This window comes from Paroedura picta, chromosome 6 (genome assembly GCF_049243985.1).
Source record: "Paroedura picta isolate Pp20150507F chromosome 6, Ppicta_v3.0, whole genome shotgun sequence".
NCBI lineage: Eukaryota > Metazoa > Chordata > Lepidosauria > Squamata > Gekkonidae > Paroedura > Paroedura picta.
The window spans coordinates 107548105-107567800 of NC_135374.1; the positions used below are offsets into that span (position 1 = coordinate 107548105).

The 19696-nt window shown below is 43.6% G+C and overlaps 1 long non-coding RNA gene across 1 annotated transcript; it reads right to left on the reverse strand.

Annotated features, from left to right (window-relative positions):
- Positions 1-2011: 2011 nt before the first annotated feature.
- On the reverse strand, positions 2012-18349 carry LOC143840770 (uncharacterized). Its single transcript, XR_013232396.1, has 3 exons — positions 17979-18349; positions 8516-8581; positions 2012-3034 (listed from the first exon to the last, which is right to left on the reverse strand). It is a non-coding gene; the product is annotated as an uncharacterized LOC143840770 (long non-coding RNA).
- Between the last annotated feature and the right edge of the window lie 1347 nt (positions 18350-19696).

A 19696-nucleotide genomic window follows, 5' to 3' on the forward strand; every position in this document is an offset into this window, starting at 1 on the left:
TGATGCTGCTCCCTCATGAATCTTCAGGCTTGGTGGGCACCTTGTTCCATAATAGGGCTGTTCCATAAAATGCTGGCAGGGGTTCGTGGGAATTGTAGTCCATGGACATCTGGAGGACCACAGGTTGACTATCCCTGCTCTAGGAGATCAAGCAGTTCCTGGTCTGTGGCAAATGGGTCTCCTGGTGCCCCCGGGAGACCCTCTGCCTCCATAATGCCCCCTGGTGCCAGAATGGAGCATGTGGGCACGACACAGTGCTGACTTCATTTTATCTAAACTTTTGTGCCGTAGAAGTATTTCTCCTGCTTTAACAGCCCTCTGAAGTAATGCAATAAGCACTCATATAAGAAAAAGTTAAAGATGAACCTGTGGTTGCCTTCAGCTGCCGTCCCTTCTCCCAGTCTGCTGCACATGTTTCATGGGTGGGGATGTTTGCAAAAAGGCAGTGAACACTGTGAATACGGCCCACAGGCAATGAACTTCAACACAGCTAAAATAGTGCAGTTAGTAAAGTACGTGCCTTGATATCACAACTTTATGAGCAAGGCTGGCTGTGGGTCTTCAAAATTTTTTAAATGGTCAAATGTTTAAAATTGTGCATTTTAAAAACATGAGCCATTCAAAAGCAGAAAATAAAAATTTATCTCGATCTTCATTGATTTCATATTGTAGCATCACAGCTTGGTCTCCAGGAGGTATTCACAAGGGAGATGAAGTCTACAAAAAATAACCAGAACTTGGATGCATTGGAAGACAGAATTCTTGACATATTAATCATCCATAAATAGGTACTGAAAAATAACATACTTGAAGGAATATGCAGAGGAATCGAGTGTGCATTGCACAGCTCCTGAGGAGTGGTGTGGGTGTGCAGCATTTCTAAGCACACTGCAAACCTACAAGGCTGCTGGGAGGCTGTAGCCCTTCTCTCCAAGGAAGACTGTCATGGAATGGAGAATACCAGCCAAGCCCTAGCCACTGGCCAGAGAAGAAGCCCCTGCTAATAGAAAAAAACTCTGCTCCCATCCCCCAGAGGGCCTCTTGATGGGGGGGGGGAGCCATAGGGTAGTCAAACTAGTAGCATAGGGTTGGGTAACTTTTTCTTCCACTGAAAAATCTCTGCATGCTGTACAATACCCTAAAGGCATTAAAAAGATAAACTTATCATTTTTTGTTGAATAATATTGTCTGATATTTGCTGGACAAAAAAGCTGAGTGTACATGTTCTTCTCTTTCCTACACAACCCCCTTCATGTCATTTGTGTGACATCTGTTTATAGCCACCTGCTCTTCCATTCATACCATGTTAGGCTACAAACACCCAAAATAACTACACTCCAAATCTGATTTTTCAACTCTGAACCAAACAATTCTGTCTTACATGTGGAAGGAAGGAAGGAAGGAAGGAAGGAAGGAAGGAAGGAAGGAAGGAAGGAAGGAAGGAAGGAAGGAAGGAAGGAAGGAAAACACTCAGCTTTGGTTATAATCTACAGTATGGGAATCAGCTGCATAATCTACAAAAAAATAGGACATTGTTTTGCCCAATGCTTTGTTTTATCATGTGCATTATCTTTTCACTCTCTCAGAGACTCCTTTGGGCAATGAAAAGTAGGGTAGAAAAAACAACCTTCTTCATAGATGGATTCCTTGATGGACCAAGTGTCTGAATCAGCTTCATGTGTATATTCATGTGTGTCCTCATGTTCAAAAGACAGGCTGGGGTGCCTATACTTGCATGGAGATGTATTTTCCTCAAGCTGCTGGAAGAGGAAGGATGGGACATCTTTCTTGGAATAAAAGCGCAGCTGCAGAACAATAGCTGCGAAATCTACCACTCCTTGTTCCATTGTCCTACAGTAAGTGGAGAAACCACTTGGATTGGCTATCAGTTCTAGACCACAATGCACTGCTCTAGTTAAATTATCCCAAGAAAACGTCACTTTCAGAGGAGCTTAAATGACATATTTTATTAGCAACATTTCCACAAAATGACTTAACAAACAATATAAATCACGTTAGGTCATTGTAATTACAACCATATCCCCTCCCCCCTTTGTCATGATCTGAAGGCACAGTATGAAAAAAGGAAGTGCATTCAGCAATCCAGAGACAGAAACCAATATTGAGCTGTAATTGAAAAAGATGTGTTGCTTAGAAACTGCTGAGGATATGGTTTTGCGTCCACTGAAGAGAAATGCAAAACAGTTATTAAAAGAATAAGATTAAAAAAAAAAAGTTTTCCCCTTCCTTGGTGCAATTGATGATAGTTTCAGGAAACAAAGATAGAAAAATTTACATTTTGTACCTCTGCTTAGGGTAGCTCAACAAGCCCACCATCTGAAGTTCATATGTATACTGAGGTTAGCTAGATGATTTGGGGCCAATTAAATGGACCTCCTATGTTCTGGGCATATCTACTGTTAACTTTGAACTAAAGAAAATAATTTTTTTCTAGCTGCTGGTTACTAAAATGGGTCTGTCTGTAATGACAGAAGACATCCATTAACAACCAGTTGCTAAAACAGAATACAATGGGAGTTTGAAAATGACCTATATGTGCACAGAGTTCAGTAAAACCTTACATGGAGCACGACAGATCTCCCTTCCTCCCTTGAGATGGGCTGAATATGTCACCTTCTCCAAACCATGATAGTTCCTTGAATAAGAAGACCATAGAGCTATCAGGAGACCGTTTATTAACTATTAGCTGTCATTGATAAAACATCATCCTTGCATTTATGGCTATTAGCCTTACAAAGGGAGTATCCGCCAGCAGCCATAGCGATGTAATTACTTTCCCTCCACTGTCGTTTCTGTGCAAAACTGCCCAATGAATCTGTCTGTGAGCAGAGAGGTTTCTCTCTCTGACCTCTGAAGATGACAATTCAGAACTCTCAGAGGCATGCACTGGACTTCATCTTGGGTTTTGGGGGGATTTTTGTTGTTGTTGTTGTTGCTTGTTACAGTCAACAGCTGATATAAGCTTCAGAATGTCCTTGAAAAGCGAGCCTGGAGGGGGGAGGGGAGTTACAGGCTACCAAAAGATTAACAGGAAAAAAATTAAGCATTAACATACAAACCTTGCAAATTCCAGGATACAAAACATTCAGAGTTAAACATTAGACTAGGGTGTAAACTGCACTGAGCTTTTATTCCAACCCGAGATCAATTCAGTCCCTGCCCTCTACACAGAATGTGATTTCCGTTTGGATTTGGGGCGATTTTAATTTTCCTTCTGCAGCAAGAAGGATTGATACGGAGTGACCCTACCTTTATTGTGGGATATCTCAGACTGCTGCTAATCCTGAATATATTCAGAAAATCGCATTGTTTTGAATCTGGGCTCTCCTCCGTAGTAGAGGACCCGTGATTGGCTACAGGTGGTCATGTGACAAGCCTGCCTCAAAGGAGAAGCCCCTAATTTCTCTCAACTTCTGTCGGCCTTGGATTTTTTTTGTGCCTTCTTCGTCCCCCCCCTTCAAGAAAAGAAAGGATTTTTTTCCTCCCTCCTCTGACTTCTTGGATCCTCTCCCCCCTTCAAGAAAACAGAGAAAGAGTCTCCATTTGCCCCCCCCCCTCTTCTGAGCCTCCCTAACCACATGCAGAAGACTTTCCTGTTTCAATGGGGAGCGGGGGGGAAGAGGAAGACCCGAGTTCAAAGCGATCTGAATTCAACAGGATTGACAATGGAATAAAAAAAGTAAGTGCAGACTCTGCCTAGTTCTGGCTAAGAACTGGAAATCACAGGAGATCCCAACTATTGACTTATGGTTGGATAAACTTGCTGAATTAGTGAAAATGGCAAAGCTTACTTCTATAGTCAACAAAAGACCAAGGGAAGAATTCCAGGAGCAGTGGAGTTTTTACTTGGACTATCGTGCCAAATGAAGCTTGGAGCAAGCAGAGAAAAGGGACTACGGGAGGTTGAGGAATGGGAGTATGCTGTAACCAAAATATATTCCTTTTCTGTACATCTTTATAAAACTAAAAAAATTCTATTAAAAAATGAGTTAAACATTAGCATGTAAGAAGAGTATTTCTGTCTATCATTCACAACTGAACATCATCTACATATATTCAATCAGAACATATATTCAATCAACATTTCCTGACTACACCAGCTAAAACCATTCTCTCTAAGCTGATTCCATAGGAAATGATTCATTCCAGTAATTAATAAAAGGACTCCATCATTGAACAAAAAATAACTGCTTCTGAGTACAGCTTTTATCCATGATCACTATAAGGTAGGTTTCCCATAAGCGTATTTCACAAGTTGGCAATGTACACAGCTTCTGTTTTTTAGCTATTCTGGCCACTACAAATAATTGCAGAACCAAGTAACACAGGTTCTTTGGGAAATATTCAACATTAACACCCATCAGGTAAAACAAATGTGAAAGCTTTATATCTTCCCTTCTATTATTATTAATTATTTAATTTATATACCACCCTTCCATGCTAGCTCAGGGCAGGATACATCAGGAAAATAACAAGCCAATAAATTAGTTAGCATTAAAACACTGAAAACCATTAAAATTACATCTCATCATTAAATGTCCATTCAGCACTGTAGTTGGTGCAGTCACCATTATTTCTGACCCAGGAACATATTTGATATTCTCCATGGAGGTTTCTATTGATGGTGGGGGGGGGGTGTTGATGCTGTTGAATCATTGGTCCCAACCAAAAGCTTGGTGGAAGAGCACCATCTTGCAGGGCCTGTGGATCCATTTCATGCTCTCTCTTATTCCCTAGTGGATTGTGCCCCAAACTCCTTTGTAATTCTGCACTCACATCACATAGATAAATATGAATCTTTGTATTTTCCATCTCTCCAACTTATCTGTGAAATACTTAGGATCATTTTTTATAACCTGCTTCACATACAATTGTGACGGGTTGCACTTTTTAAAAACTTGGAAGTGCTGTACAAAAATTAACCCTGTGGAGGGCCTTGAATAACAGGCTGCTCCAAGCAATCTGATTGGTTAGCATCGGTTGAGCAGAAACAGATTTTAGAACGGAATGCTGAGGAGGGATATTCATTCTATTCCAGTGTTATTTCAAAGTTAGCAAGGATGGGTAGTTAGATGAAGACCCGCATTTTGGCCAAAAAAAGGGAATAGATCTTCTAAAGAGAGAAGAAAATTCCTTACCAAGTCAAACAGGGAATGGGTTCGGAAGAGTGCACAGATCCCTGGTCTTGTGTGGTTAGAAATTGCCCTTAAGAATCAGTGGAAAACTCAAGAGGAGTACAGATGTTTGAAAAAAGGTGTTTGGGTCCTAGAACAAGTATACCAGCTTTCTGGAAATCAAAAGAGTCAGATAATTCTCAAAGAAAGTGTACCTGAGTATTTAGGAAAACATAGGAACAAAAGCCTCTCAACATAAAGATTTAAGTCACTGTGAATAGTTCAGAAAAATAGGAACATTAGCTTACTGGGATACATCATGGTGCTTTTAATGGCCAATCTGCCCCTGCCTGTGAGGTAAATTAAGCTAAGGATTTGTAAAGGGTCCAAGATCACCCAATGAGTTGCCACAGCAGAAAGGGAATTAAAAGTCTTAGTCTGAAACTGTAACTACTGCAACACACTGGCTGTTGTATGATGACCGCTGTTGAACAGGCCTGGGTGAGTCATGGAGGTCACATGATAACAAGTTGCCTGGGAATTGCTGCTAGACCAGGATGCATTGAATTCCCCCTCAAAGGTCAACACAGCCTGGAAGGGACCTTGACCACTTCCCTCTGCTTTGTTTAACTGACAGAAACAAGTCCTAGAGTGCTTGCTATCATTGCCTAGCAACAATAACTGAAAGCAGTATTTCTTATAGCTACAGACTCTCCCTCTATCATTAAAAAAAATGATTTCTTTTTAAAATTTCAGAATTTTATGTGAAACTGGGGCATTTTTCAGGTTTGTATAGAGATTGGCCTTGTCTGTTCAGTTCTCTAGTCCAGCATTTCTGAACTTTATTATTTACCACTGAGTCCCCCTTGAAACTTTCTTTGGGCTTCAAGAAACCCCAGAAGTGATATGATACTGCTGAATATGGCTGGGAAGCATAGCTGTGTATACAGCCACCGGGGCCTCCTCCCCTTCCCACCCCCTCCAGGCCCATCATAGTCCATTTTGGGAGGGGGTGGTCAGTTGACATGACCATATATGGTCATATCACCCAATCAATGTTTAACAAATTTAAAAATATATTGACAATTAATTGATTCCCACCCATTCGGGAAACCATTCCAGAGCCATCAAGAATTCCCAGGGTTCCACGAAACCCTCCTTGAGAGAGTCAGCTCAAGACTCTGGGTTTAACTCAGATTTGGCTGGGTTAATGATCTCACATCCTTCCTTTTGAAACATCCTTTTTTCCAATATTACTGTGGTAGCCAAAGCAACTGAACTGGATGAATCCCCTTGCCTCTCCCATGGCAAAGCAACAACATTATAATGGTAAAATGTATTCCCAGATACTGACCTTTAAATACAATGAAATCGTATTGGATATAGATGACTGCGAGATGTCATGAAATTGGAATATTTTTTTAGAAATAAAAAGACTTTAAAAAGAGGACAACAACAAATAGCACATGTCAAATTTCTGAAAGGGATGAGAGCAAGCTTATAATTCCATTTCCAGATAATCCATTCATATGACAGATGCCCTTTCCCTGTGATATGTTCTTGGAGTGAAGATCGAAGGAATAGACATGAGAAGTTTGCTGGTATTCAGCTACATAATGAAACCAACAGACTTGCAAGAATAACAGCATAAGCCTTGTGTGTGGAAGGAGCTATTCTCACACACATGCATTATGCATAATGGGCTTTTCCCCAGTTATTAATTAGATCAGCCGTACAGAGCGAAGCACCCTCTGTTTCCTTCCTCGGCAACTTCGACACTTCCCGAAGTGACACTAACTGCTGTTGGAGGAGCATTTCGAGCAGTTAATATTCTGCGACTCAGATCAATCAGCATTTCTTCTCCGCTGTCCGTCAGGAACATTTGCCCTGCAGTTCTTCAGGCAAAGGGCAACAGCTGTAAATTTTACACAGAACATGCTGAATGGGCTCGTTTCTTGAAAACCGATGTACACACAAACAAATCCCCTGTTAGACGAAATCAAGATTCTGACAGAGAAAGCACCCTGCAGGGTTTGTTCATTTGTTCTCTTCATCCATTGCTAAACTGAACTAGTTTTCCTTTTGCTTGCAGCTGATAATTTGCACTTATAGACTTGCATAAATACTCCTGGGTCACTCAGTCCAGGAACAAACCGAATAATTCCTGGAAACTGACTGCAGCCCCAACCTACTTACAAAGAAACCCCTGTGGATTCTACAGCTCCCACAAATACTTGCAGTTCTTTCTACAACATCTGAGTCGAGTTGTGGTGCTTGTTGCGGGGAGCAGAAGGAGTTTAGCAAGTCAAGATGACCTTGAAACTCATATTGATTGATTGGTTGGTGTCTGTCATGTGACCCATCTCTTTCCGCCTGGCTTTGTAATCCTGCCAGGATATGGTGTTCCAGGCAAAGTGAGACTGAGGCAACGGGATGCTGAAGCAGGCCTACTTTATGTTTGATTCCCCGTCCCTCCACATGCAGCCAGCTGGGTGACCTTGGGCTAGTCACAGGCCTGTTAGTGCTATTCTTACACAGCAGTCCTGTCAGAGCCCTCTCAACCCCACCTACCTCACTGGATGTCTGTTGTGGGGAGAGGAAGGGAAGGCAACGCTAAGCCACGAAAAACGGGGTACGAAAGCCAACCCGTTTTCTTCTAATATGATTCATGCAGGACAGAAATCTGTCCATTTCCGATCACATGGAGTTAAGTGTAACCTTCAGCCTTCACAAACCTATTCCCAGTGCCTTCTCGTCTTCACAGTGACCTGAAAATAATGATGTAAGCTCAGGTCCTCACTTCTGCACAGGAATCCCACACTTTTCAGCATAACCTCTCCCTGATGAGAAGCATTAAAAAAAAAAAAAAAAGCACTGCCAGCCGTTTTGCTGAGTACAACATACACCAAAATACCTTTTCTTTTACCCTACCACAATATTAAATTCATCACTGTACCTTGGGGTCTGGTGCCTAAGCCTAAATAAGCCCAGCTAGGTGGCTACATCTAAAGAAGAATGCAACAGCTTCAGGTGAATTTCTACACTGAAGCCCTGATCTTTTCCCTTTGCTGAGAGCCAAGGGGCTCTGTTCACAGTCTCTGCTGGTTCTGGCTCAACTTTATTCTTGGATCAGAAGAACTGGATCAGAGGAGAAGGGGAGAGGAAGCCAAGCCTGAAGGCACCTTTTCATGCACCCCCCCCCAAAAAAAGCCCCGCCTTGTCCTCTCAGCAGTCCTGCTGCACCCCGTTATCCAGCCCACTGCAAACTAAATGGCTAAGAAAAGGATATCAGGCACAGGCTTTTCTTTCTTTTGTGTTCAGTGCATGGGAGCCGGGGGTGTCCCCGTTGGCCCCTGTCAGAAGTGAAAGATCATTGTTACCGTCTTTACATCTGCTGTTGCAAACGGGAGGCACGTAGCCTTGCCTGGCAGAGTTCTTGGGTTTGCCTTGAGGATGGAAACAGAGAAGTTGTCAGCCAACAATCTTTAAAAGTGCTGCCCCCCCCCCCATTCCTCAGCCTGTCAACCTTTCATAGCTTTTATGCAAGCACCAGTCTGGGGCTCTTGTGTTTGCTGCAAAAATGAAGAGCTAGATTGGACAGCTGTCCTAGATTATACGTATCTCCAGTTGATGGCGGTTTATTCCAAGTATTAATCAAAACATTTAAGTCTGATTTTCTCTGGGGAGTAAATATCTTATTGCTCCCCACCTACCCACCCCGGCTATTGTTTCAGCCAGATAAAGATTGCGGAAATATTTCAACTATATCTAAAAGTTGGTTGAAAGGGCTGCTGCGGACCAAATATCAGCATTCCTGGAGGAAACTTCAGCCCTTGATCCATTTCAGTCGGGCTTCCGACCTGGACATGGGGTAGAGACAGCACTAGTCACCCTGACAAACTATCTCTGATGCCAGCTTGACCGAGACGGGTCAGCACTGCTCATACTATTAGACCTGTCAGCAGTGTTTGACACAGTAGATCATGAGCTCCTAGCTCACTGCCTAGCTGACACCAGAATATGGGGAACGGCCCTCAAATGGCTGATTTCCTTCCTCCGGGGCCGCGGACAGAGGGTAGCGATAGGAGAGAGAGTATCTAACCGACACCAGCTCACATGTGGAGTCCCACAAGGAGCAGTCCTCTCTCCTATCCTATTTAACATCTTTATGCACCCTCTGGCTCAGCTGGTGCGGAGGTTTGGGCTGGGTTACCACCAATATGCAGATGACACCCAGCTCTTCCTCCTGATGGATGACTGCCCTGACTCTCCCCAAGAACCCTTAGCCAGATGTCTGAAAGCAGTGACAAAATGGATCAAGCAGAGTCACCTGAAGCTCAACCCTATAAAGACAGAGGTCCTGTGGTTGGGTAGGAAGAGACCATGGGAGGAAGCATGTCTGCCCAGCCTGGACGGTATGCAGATCATAGCAGCACACTCCGCCAGGAACCTGGGCATGATCTTAGATGCTTCCCTTAGAATGGAAGACCAGGTCACAAAGGTAGTGTGGCTGGCATTCTACCACATCTGCCAAGCTACTAGCACCCTACCTGGACCCAGAACACCTAGCACCCAGAACACCCTACCCTGACCCAGAACACCTAGCCACAGTGATCCATGTGACGGTCACCTCTAGGCTGGACTTCTGCAACTCGCTCTATGCAGGCCTACCCTCATCCTTGATCTGGAAACTACAACTGGTGCAGAATGCTGCAGCCAGGATTCTCACTAAAACACCATGGAGATCCCACATCCAGCCAGTACTCCAGCAACTTGCCTAACTCCTAGTTGAATTCCGGATTAAGCTTAAAGTTCTGGAAATCATCTTTAAGGCCATACGCAGTTTGGGCCCAGTGTATTTAAGAGACCACCTCCCTGTCTATACCCCCAAAAGAGCCTTACGCTCTGCCACCTCCAACTGGCTGTGGATCCCTGGCCCCAAAGAAGCATGGCGAACCTCAACAAGGGCCAGAGCCTTTTCAGTCCTGGCCCCCACCTGGTGGAACGAACTCCCTGAGGAGATCAGAGCCCTGCCCGACCTTCCACAGTTCTGCTGGGCCTGCAAAAGGGAGCTCCTCCACCAGGCATTTGCTTGAGGTTGACTGACCCCTAACATCTACTGGTCCCCCCCCAGACATCCTCCCATGACCGAAATAACTGACGTCCCAATGTTGTTATATATTGTATTATTGTTGAACTGTTATAATGTTTTACTGAAGGTTGCTCAATGTTGCAGACTATGTAATGTTCCATGTAAGAGTTATACAATGTTCAATGTAAACTGCCCAGAGCCGCAAAGAATTGGTGGCATATAAACACATAAATCAATAAATCAATAAATCAATAAATCAATAAATCAATAAATCAATAAATCAATAAATAAAATGTCTGCCCCTGAAAAATCCCAAAGATATTTGGGATTTTTTGGGACAGCCAGATAATCAAAATTAAAGCACATTTAAAGGCACTGCAGTCACTTTAAATGCCTTCTGCGTGAACTTGCTGCTTGCTGCTTGCTGCTTTGGGGTTCTCTCACAGCATAAAAAAGACATTTAAAGGGACCGCATTTTAAATGCCTTTCCCTCCTTCCATTGAAAGCAATGGATGGTGGCTCCTTCTTTTGGGACCCATAGAACTGGACTCTTTGGTCCAAACTCTTTGAAACTGGGGGGGGGGGTGTTGAGGGGAACTGCCAACAGCTATGCTGAAGATTTGTGGCTCTATCTCAAAAACAGCTCCCCCAGTTCCCAGATCCTTTCTCTATTATACCCTACAGGGACCATTACAGCTAAATGAACTGTGATCACACAAGCCAAGATTGATCATTCAATTTCATTCTAACAAAATGCTAGATTAGGAAACAGGAATCAAATCTGTTGGGACCATAGACTGCTTTTTCTCTAATGTCAAGCTCAAATGCCTCTTTGGGTCAAGTATACTTGTCTTCTCAGATACGTTAACTTGGTCCTTTGCGTTTGCTTTCCTATCACAGTTTTCATGGGCTCATGTATTACATCTTAGACAACTGTCTAGCATTATGACAGGCTTTGTGAGTGTTGCTGTGTGGAGGGAGGACAGATATACTGCAAAAATGCCTGGGGGTACAGTGCTTGTCTTTCAATGATTTGGATCCAACCAGCTCTTTAGCCCTCATCCAGTCTCCTCTGTACCACAGCCCTTCTAGCTTATGTTCATTAAAGATCCAGGCTCCCCACTGTAGCCATTTTGAGGGGGTGGTCAAAGGGAATCCCTCTTTCTTTTCCTTTTTTTTTTGGCAGAGTAAAAGTGAGTTGGATCCAGCCCAACCAACTGCACTTTGTGGCAACTATTCATTTATGTGTGAGAAAAGAAAGGGGCACACTCAAGGGTGGCACAGGGATGGGGTCTACACAAGCACCCTATTCCCGGAGGCTGTAATCTCTGATATGAAGAGCAGGTTTGGTCACATTCTAGTTAAAAGCTACAGATGCAGCTTATTTAGCTTGTCTTTAGAACTTAATGTGAATCACAGAGAATCAAGCCTGTTCCTGCCATAGAACCAAAATGGTGTAATGATCAGAATATTGAACTAGGGTCTAGGGGATGATGATGATGATGATGATGATAAAGAACTATTGAATTAGGCAAGATCATTTTTTAGATATTTTCCAGATTAAGAACCTGGCCGAGACTTACCTTGGCCAAGCATTGAAGCCATGGAGGGCCTGCTGGAAGGCAGACACGGCCGCCTGAAAGGCCCGCTAGTGTACGCGCTGCCCTAGTGCATTATGGGCAGTGCAGGACCCACAGCGCCTATATAAGGTACCATGTGTGCAAGTCCTGCCCTCATCAACAAGGATGCTGCGGAAGCACCTTCCCTCCCACCCACCTTATGTTGATGTGTATATGTCATTGTTCAGAGTTTTGAGGTGGATGTTTTGGTCAATATTTTGTCACAGCTGCGGGTTTGCATGGAATGGAGCCTGTTGGCAGGGAGTCTGGTGTGCGATCGGACTCTCTGGGGTTTGGGGCCTCCATATGAGGTTGTGCATATACAAAGGTAGCTTACCCAACAGAGAGGCCAGGGGCTCATTTGCCAGGTGGCCTGGGGGCAGTCAAATGAGGTTGGTACCCGTTGGCTCCCCCACATAGGTCGCTTCCCTTAGGGTGGACTTCCGTAGGCAATGGGATCTGCTCTCCTGGCGGGGAATGGTGTGGGTCCCCAGGACACCTCAGGACTCTGTGGGGTGTTGGTACAGTCTGCTGACTGCTAGGTCAGGCTCCCTCTCCCATGATATGCCACGATGTCCCATAATGTGCCAACCCATGAGGATGTAATAAAGCTGTGGCCTTGTTTATTCCCAACATTGTTGTGTCATGTCTTATTCCAGCACAGAATGCCCTCCTGGAAGTCAATTTAGATTTAAGTTTTAACTCACTATCTTAAATTTCTAATGCCAGCCCACTAATCAATTTTTAAACAATCTATATCTCCTTTGTATTCTGTGGTCTTATACCTCTTGTAGCTCAGGGTAATAAGGCAGCGACATGCTGTCTGAAGCTCTGACCATGAGGCTGGGAGTTTGATCCCAGCAGCTGGCTCAAGGTTGACTCAGCCTTCTACCCTTCCATCCTTTCGAGGTCAGTAAAATGAGTACCCAGCTTGCTGGGAGCTAAAACAGTAATGACTGGGGAAGGGATGGCAAACCACCCTGTACTGAGTCTGCCAAGAAAACACTAGAGGGCGTCGCCCCAGGGTCAGACATGGCTCGATGCTTGCACAGGGGATACCTTTACCTTTACCTTTTTACTTCTCCTGTATTACTTTTGTGTAAACAAGCATATTTTATATTTTATTTGTATTGCTCTGGTGTAATTTCATAATAAACTTACTACTACTACTACTACTACTACTACTACTACTACTACTACTACAGATGATGATGATGATGATGATGATGATGATGATGATGATGATGATGATTTGTAACCTGCCCTTCCAAATGCTCAAGGTGGGTGACATGAGTAAAATCAACATACAGTTTAAAACTTTAAAACAATCAACATACACAATCAGCTCCTCTAAAATACCCAGACCAAAGAGTCCTTGAGGACCCGATCTTCTAATTTCTCCTCCTCCTCACTGTGAGGCCAGCTATTCAGTGGGTGTTATTGTAGGCCTTAACCTTAAGCCTGGTGGAACAGATGTTACCCTGACAGCAGCTGGAAGTACACCTATGTGGCTCTCTTCATATGCCCTTCCAATTCGGGGCTTTTAGGGACCTGGGTCTTTCTATGGACAGATTTTAAACTGATGCAGTATTTCTGTAAATCAATGAGACAAATGTAATTAAAACAGTAATTTTTACTTATGAAAGTAAAAGGCATGAAAGGCAGCTGGCAGCAAAATACTACACAAGACAATGTCATGATTCAACTATCTAGCCCAGGAAGTCCCATCATAAAAGTTGTCTGGAAAAAAATAACATGGGAGAACGCAAAGAGCGTAATGACTGGTAAATAATCCTCTGTGTAAGGGGGAAATGATGCAGTTAAGAAGCCAAGTGGGAGCAAAAGTCTTTTATGGAAAAGCTGATGATTATGATAGCACTTAGAAACTGGTTCCGAACCATTAGGCATGCTGAGACTTTCAGGGAGAACAGAGATACCCAAATGATGTTGTTGGAATGCTATGGCCTATACATGAATTGATCCTTGAATTGGATTATTGGGTTTTAGCTGTTCGCTGCCTGGCTAATAAACAAATCAATGCAACTTTGTGGTAAACAAATTCTGTTATAAGCATTTGTCTTTTGGCAGTCAGGTTTGTGGAATGGAGTTATGGGATCTGCTTTAATGGAAGATTGTCTCGAGATTCGTATGTTAATGTTTTCTAAACATCTTAGACAGAGCAATTTGATGTAGTGCAACCTTTCTCAATTTTTACCCTTGAGAAACCCCTGAAACATTTCTCAGGCTTTGAGAAATCCCCAAAGTGGCACAATCATGCAGAATATGGTTAGGAAACATAGCTGCATACACACCCACCTGGAGCCCCTCACATTCCCACCCCTCCGGGCCTATCATTGTCATTTTTGTAAGAGGGGAGCAGGTCGACATGACCATATGTTAACCAATATTTTACATATAACAATCTCCAAGAAGTAGCTTCAGTAGGATCACACTCGTTTAGCTTTCAGTAAGGGCAGAAATCTTGTGGGGAGGACTAGACATTCCATAACAATATCTAAAGACCTTCTCTTTGATACAGTGCAAATCTGTAAACCGAGGGCTCCACGGTAAAAATAAAATGCTAAGGGGAATTGGGTGGGCCGAGTCTGGGATCGAAATTCCGGATTGGTCCCTTGCCCCCCAACTGACAAGCGGAGGGGCCAGTCGGAAGGCACTTTGTGCCTTCCAATTTGCCCTTCCAATTGTCAGTCAGGGGGCAAGGGGCCAATCAGAAGGTGCACACAGTGCGCCTTCCGATTGGCCTCTTGCCCTGGGACTGATGACAGAGAGGCCAATCGGAAAGTATGAAGCACCTTTCAATTGGCCCATCTGCTGTCAGTCAGCCCCCAAGGGGCTAATTGGAAGGTGCGCGCACTGCACCTTCTGATTGGCCCCTTGACCACAGACTGACAAGTTGGGAGGTGCACAGTGCCTCCTGACCTGCCCACATGCCCTGCCCCCATTACACCCCTGCCTGCGGACATGCCATGTAGTCAGCCAGGCAGGCAAGCCTTCTGTGTGGGCCTCAGAGCTCCGAGGCCCGCAAGGAAGCTGGGGGGTGGCTACCTTCACCGCGGCCAGGCAAGTGCACCCTCCACCTCACAGATTGGTTGCAGATTGATCAGAATCTGGCAGGATCTACAGCATGAAAAAATGTGAGTACAGATTCAGCCCTTGTTGGATTCACTGCTAAACTCCTTCCCTACCACTACCTGTTCAAATAGCAAAAGCAATAGATTGTTTTCCAGTCACAGTTCTAATAAGCGAGATCTGTTATGAGATGAAAAACTAAGACCTCAAAGTTCTAAGTCAGTGGATTGTTGGGACAAGCTGGTAAACTTGCCCCCATATGCTGAGTGTTGCAGATTGCAGATTACATGCATTGTGTGGCATAAAGGATTAAAAAAAAGCAGAAAACCTCAAAACCTTTTCCACTGATCTCTTGAACCTCATTCCCACCTACTCCCGTTCGAATTTGAGCAAAGATGTTGTAAAAGTTTTATCCGTAGACATATGGGTAGCTAGACAGTCTCAGTTCTTTCAGACAGATTTGAATCAGATAAAAATGTTATAACCAGCAAAAGTTATGGACAACATTTATTTGAGAGGACATGCCAGGAGCAGGAAGAAGAAGGATCAGATGGAAAAGGAATGCCAGCAAAGTCCCATGTGAGAATGGGGCTTGTTCCAGTTTCCTCTATGAAACACTGGCTGTTAAAATGCTGGATGAGTGTAACAATCCATTCTCATAATCTCGGCTTTTCATTTTTGAAAGAGAACATGAACCTCAAGGGCACGTATTTAAACTTGCATTAATATAAATGCCAATAGATAGCTTGTATGCATTTGTATTGGCGGCAGGCTTTTCCTCGAGCTGCATACTGCATTTAGACAGGCATTAGCAACCTAAATGCCCAAATGAAGTGTCATGTACATCACTAAACAGGCCTTTCTTTATCCATTCACTAGATCTGATTTGTCACAGGGCTATTTTATGGCAGGAAAACACCAAACCCCCCAGCTATGAGTTACATAAGGATTTCTTTTTCTGTTTCCTGAAAAGGCTTCAGTGTGGCACAAATGTGTAATGGTTAGGTGTGTGGACTTCTAATCTGGCACACAGGGTTCGATTCTGCACTCCACCTCATGCAACTGGTTGACCTTGGGCTCGCCATGGCACTGATAAACCTGTTCTGACCAAGCAGTGATATCAAAGCTCTCTCAGCCTCACCCTCCTCACAGGGTGTCTGTTGTGGGGATAGGAAAGGGAAGGCGACTGTAAGCCACTTTGAGACTCCTTCGGGTAGAGAAAAGCGGCATATAAGAACCAACTCTTCTTCTTCTTCTTCTTCTTCTTCTTCTTCTTCTTCTTCTTCTTCTTCTTCTTCTTCTTCTTCTTCTTGTGGAGGGAGTCCCTTGGGGGGGGGGGGGGAGAGGGTTTCAGTAGACCCAGGCCAAAAAAATATATTCAAAAGACATATCCCTATCAAACAACATTCTATTGCTAGAATCAGAAAGATGTTCCTCAGAACAGGAAACACCTGGCTAACTTCCACCCCAGTACTCATTTGCTAATACAGAAGAAGTAGAAGCACTAGACATGAAGCAATCCAGCCAACAAGATTCCTGGCTAAAACTGAGCTTTAGAGGGAGGTAGCCCCACCATTCCCAGTGTTATGTGTGGGGACCTGTTCTGCATTGACTCCGGCCATGATTCTTTCTGGAGCTGCCAGTACTACCATGCCCCTGCCCAGGTTAGGGGAATCCCCTGTCCCTCAGCTGCCATCCCTCACACAGTTTATCAGTTCAGAGGAATTACTGACATCAGGGGAGGCCTAGACTTCTATCTCAGTGACATCACTTCTGGCATGCACTGGAAGAGAAGTCATCACATTGCCAGCAATGCAGGACACTCGGGTATTTGGGCAAACACTATGGCAAAGGAGGCATGATTTTGCCCAAATACCACAGTAATGACATCCCCTCTGGTGTAAGCCAGAAGTGATGGCATTGCATTTCTGGTGACATCACTGAGATGCCAGTCTAGGTTTCCCACCACTACTGGTAAGTCTTTTTGACCCCCACCAGTTGCAGGAGGAATTTAGCTCCCCAATGATCTATATCAGGATAGTCAAACTGCGGCCCTCCAGATGTCCATGAACTACAATTCCCAGGAGCCCCTGCCAGTGAACGTTGGCAGGGGCTCATGGGAAATGTAGCCCATGGACATCTGGTGGGCCGCAGTTTGACTACCCCTGTTCTATATATATGCCAGAATCAGTATGCAGCTTGGTGACAAGAGCACAGACTGCAAGTAAGTTTGCCAACTGCCTGAAGGAGGAAAAAATGCCCTGTCCTTTTAATGGAAGTTATTGATACCAGGTGATGGAATATTTAACTCCAGGTTCAGTTTTCCCTTTCTATATTTAAGCCCCTATTCAAGAGACAATATGTTTTTATCCAAGTTATAGGGCAGAGGGGGGGGGGTGAATATCTTGATGGCTTGTTTCTAGTGCTTCCCAGGCACAGAAGACAATTTGCCAAATAAAAAAAAATAGGGACATTTTTTGTGGATTCTAAATCTTATTGTTCACCTCCTCTTGATGCCACACACTATTTTTTGGGGGGGGAGGCAAACTTCTGAAGACAGGACTTCAGGCTCATGGGGATCAGAAAGAGGGGACAAGTTGGAAAGTGTGCATCAACTATTCATTGTTCTCATCCCATCGTACCTGCAGCACCACCTCTTCCCATATAATCCCCAAAGGGCATTAAGACTGAGCCAGCAGAATCCGCTTATGGTATCCAGCCCCAGGGGAATTAAACTGGCCACAATCAGAGCCAGGTCCTTTTGAGTATGTACCTGGCCTGGTGGAACGTGCTCCCAACTGAGATCAGAGCCCTTCCAACAGGACTATGGTTAAGGTCCAATAAACACCAGTGAACAAAGCTGGCCTCTGTCAGGTAGCCACCAGCTTCTGACATGATTTACCTGAGTAAATTCCCAGAATTCCTCATAGGGACTTGTCCTGAAGTTGCTTTGCTCATCCCCCTCCCCATGTTTTATCCCCATGCTCTGGGCCATCTGACTCCCCATTCTGTACCCAGTTGTTATGGTTGATTTCTTCTTACCTGGAGGTGTCAAATGTAAACTGTACCATCTGTTTCTAGCCTGGACTTTCAGTTTGCATTCTTCTGGGAGATTTGCTGTGGAACATAACAGCCTCCCTCACAGCCTCTTTCATCCTTCTGGGGCTGTTAAAATCTCTCTGCCCTCTCTCCTTCCTGCCATGATCTTTACTTTATCCATTCTGCCTCTGCTTTGCTATCTTCTTGATGATGGAAATCATCTTTTCCTCCTGGGCTTCCAGCTTCTGGTGCTCATGGTCCTGTGCCCACTAATTTTGCCAGAACATCTCTCCTGGGGTCTTCTGACAACCAAAGAGCAGAACTATAGTGGCAGAGTAGATGTCACCCTGCAACCAACCCCACCAGTAGTCACATCCCCCCCTTTATGTGCAATAATGTTTAGTTCTGTTCTGGTACCTTCAAGGCAAGTAACATTCTGGTGTGGAATGGCACCTTCAAGACAAGCAACATTCTGGTGTGGAACCTTCAAGACAAGCAACATTCTTATGGTTCACTTGTGGGATAACTAGTCTCAAGGCCTGTGAAAAATCAAGAAAAAGAGCTTTACAGATTCAAGAACACAAGTCTAAAGAAGAAACACATTTTCAAAAAGAGTTTTGCTCATACATTAAGAATTTCTATTGCCATTTAAAAAAAAAAATCACCCACAAAAGATTTGCTTTCTCTAAATATGTCCTGTCAAAGAAGAACCCAGAGTCAGGGCTTCTCTACTTCTTTTAACATATGGAGATGATACCACTAACCCCTTTGCTAATACTGTCTGTACTTAAAGCACTGTTTCACACAGACTATATACAGGGAAAATTACATACAAACAGATTCTGGGGTAATTGCACCCAATTTAAAGTTCATTGCATCCTTTGGGTCCCCAACAGTGTCTTTAACTTTATTTTCATTTACATAATTTCCCTTGGACTTCCTTTATTTTATGCATTTAAATATCTTGGCATTAAAATTTGTATTCAGCGATTGAACCACACCGGGGTAACAGTCAGCATTCGATACTTTGTGAGGGTGGGACTCTGAAAGCCCCGATAAGTACAAGTTTGATGGGAGCCATGGGAAAGCAAAGCTGATAGAAGCCTAAGGAGGTTATCCTCCACTTTGACAAGACTCGTGGTGCAATCTTAAACCAATTACCACCTTTCACCCTGAACTACATCACAGGGTAGTTGTGAGGATCAAGATTATTAACTGAATTTGTCCTTTTCTTTTCTTCCCAAACCTCCAGGCAGATTACAGCCAAAAATAATGCAGTACAACACAGAGAACAAAAAAAGAAAAGAAAAAGAAAAAAGAAAAACAGCACACTATAAAATCACAGTGTAATATAGGCAAGAAAGCAAAATTTCATTTCTGGAGAACAATACATATAAATCTAGATTACAGTATCAGAATACAAAGAATACAGAATACAGAATACAGAATACAGATACATAGACTCTGTATTCTTTCCAGAACGTAATACTGATACAGGGGAGAGAGAGTAAATGTATGTTTTGAGGTTTAGGAGGTTGAAGATCAATGTGAAATTAGACTCTTGGTATCCAAAGGGTTGGAAAGCATTTCAATTTTTTACGTCATAATTTCTATTATTTTTCTATCTAAATATATCTCTGTTCCACATCTAATTGATATCAGTTCATTTGATTGGAAATGCAGACGTACCAAGAGAGAGAGAAGCAAATATTAACTTTTAT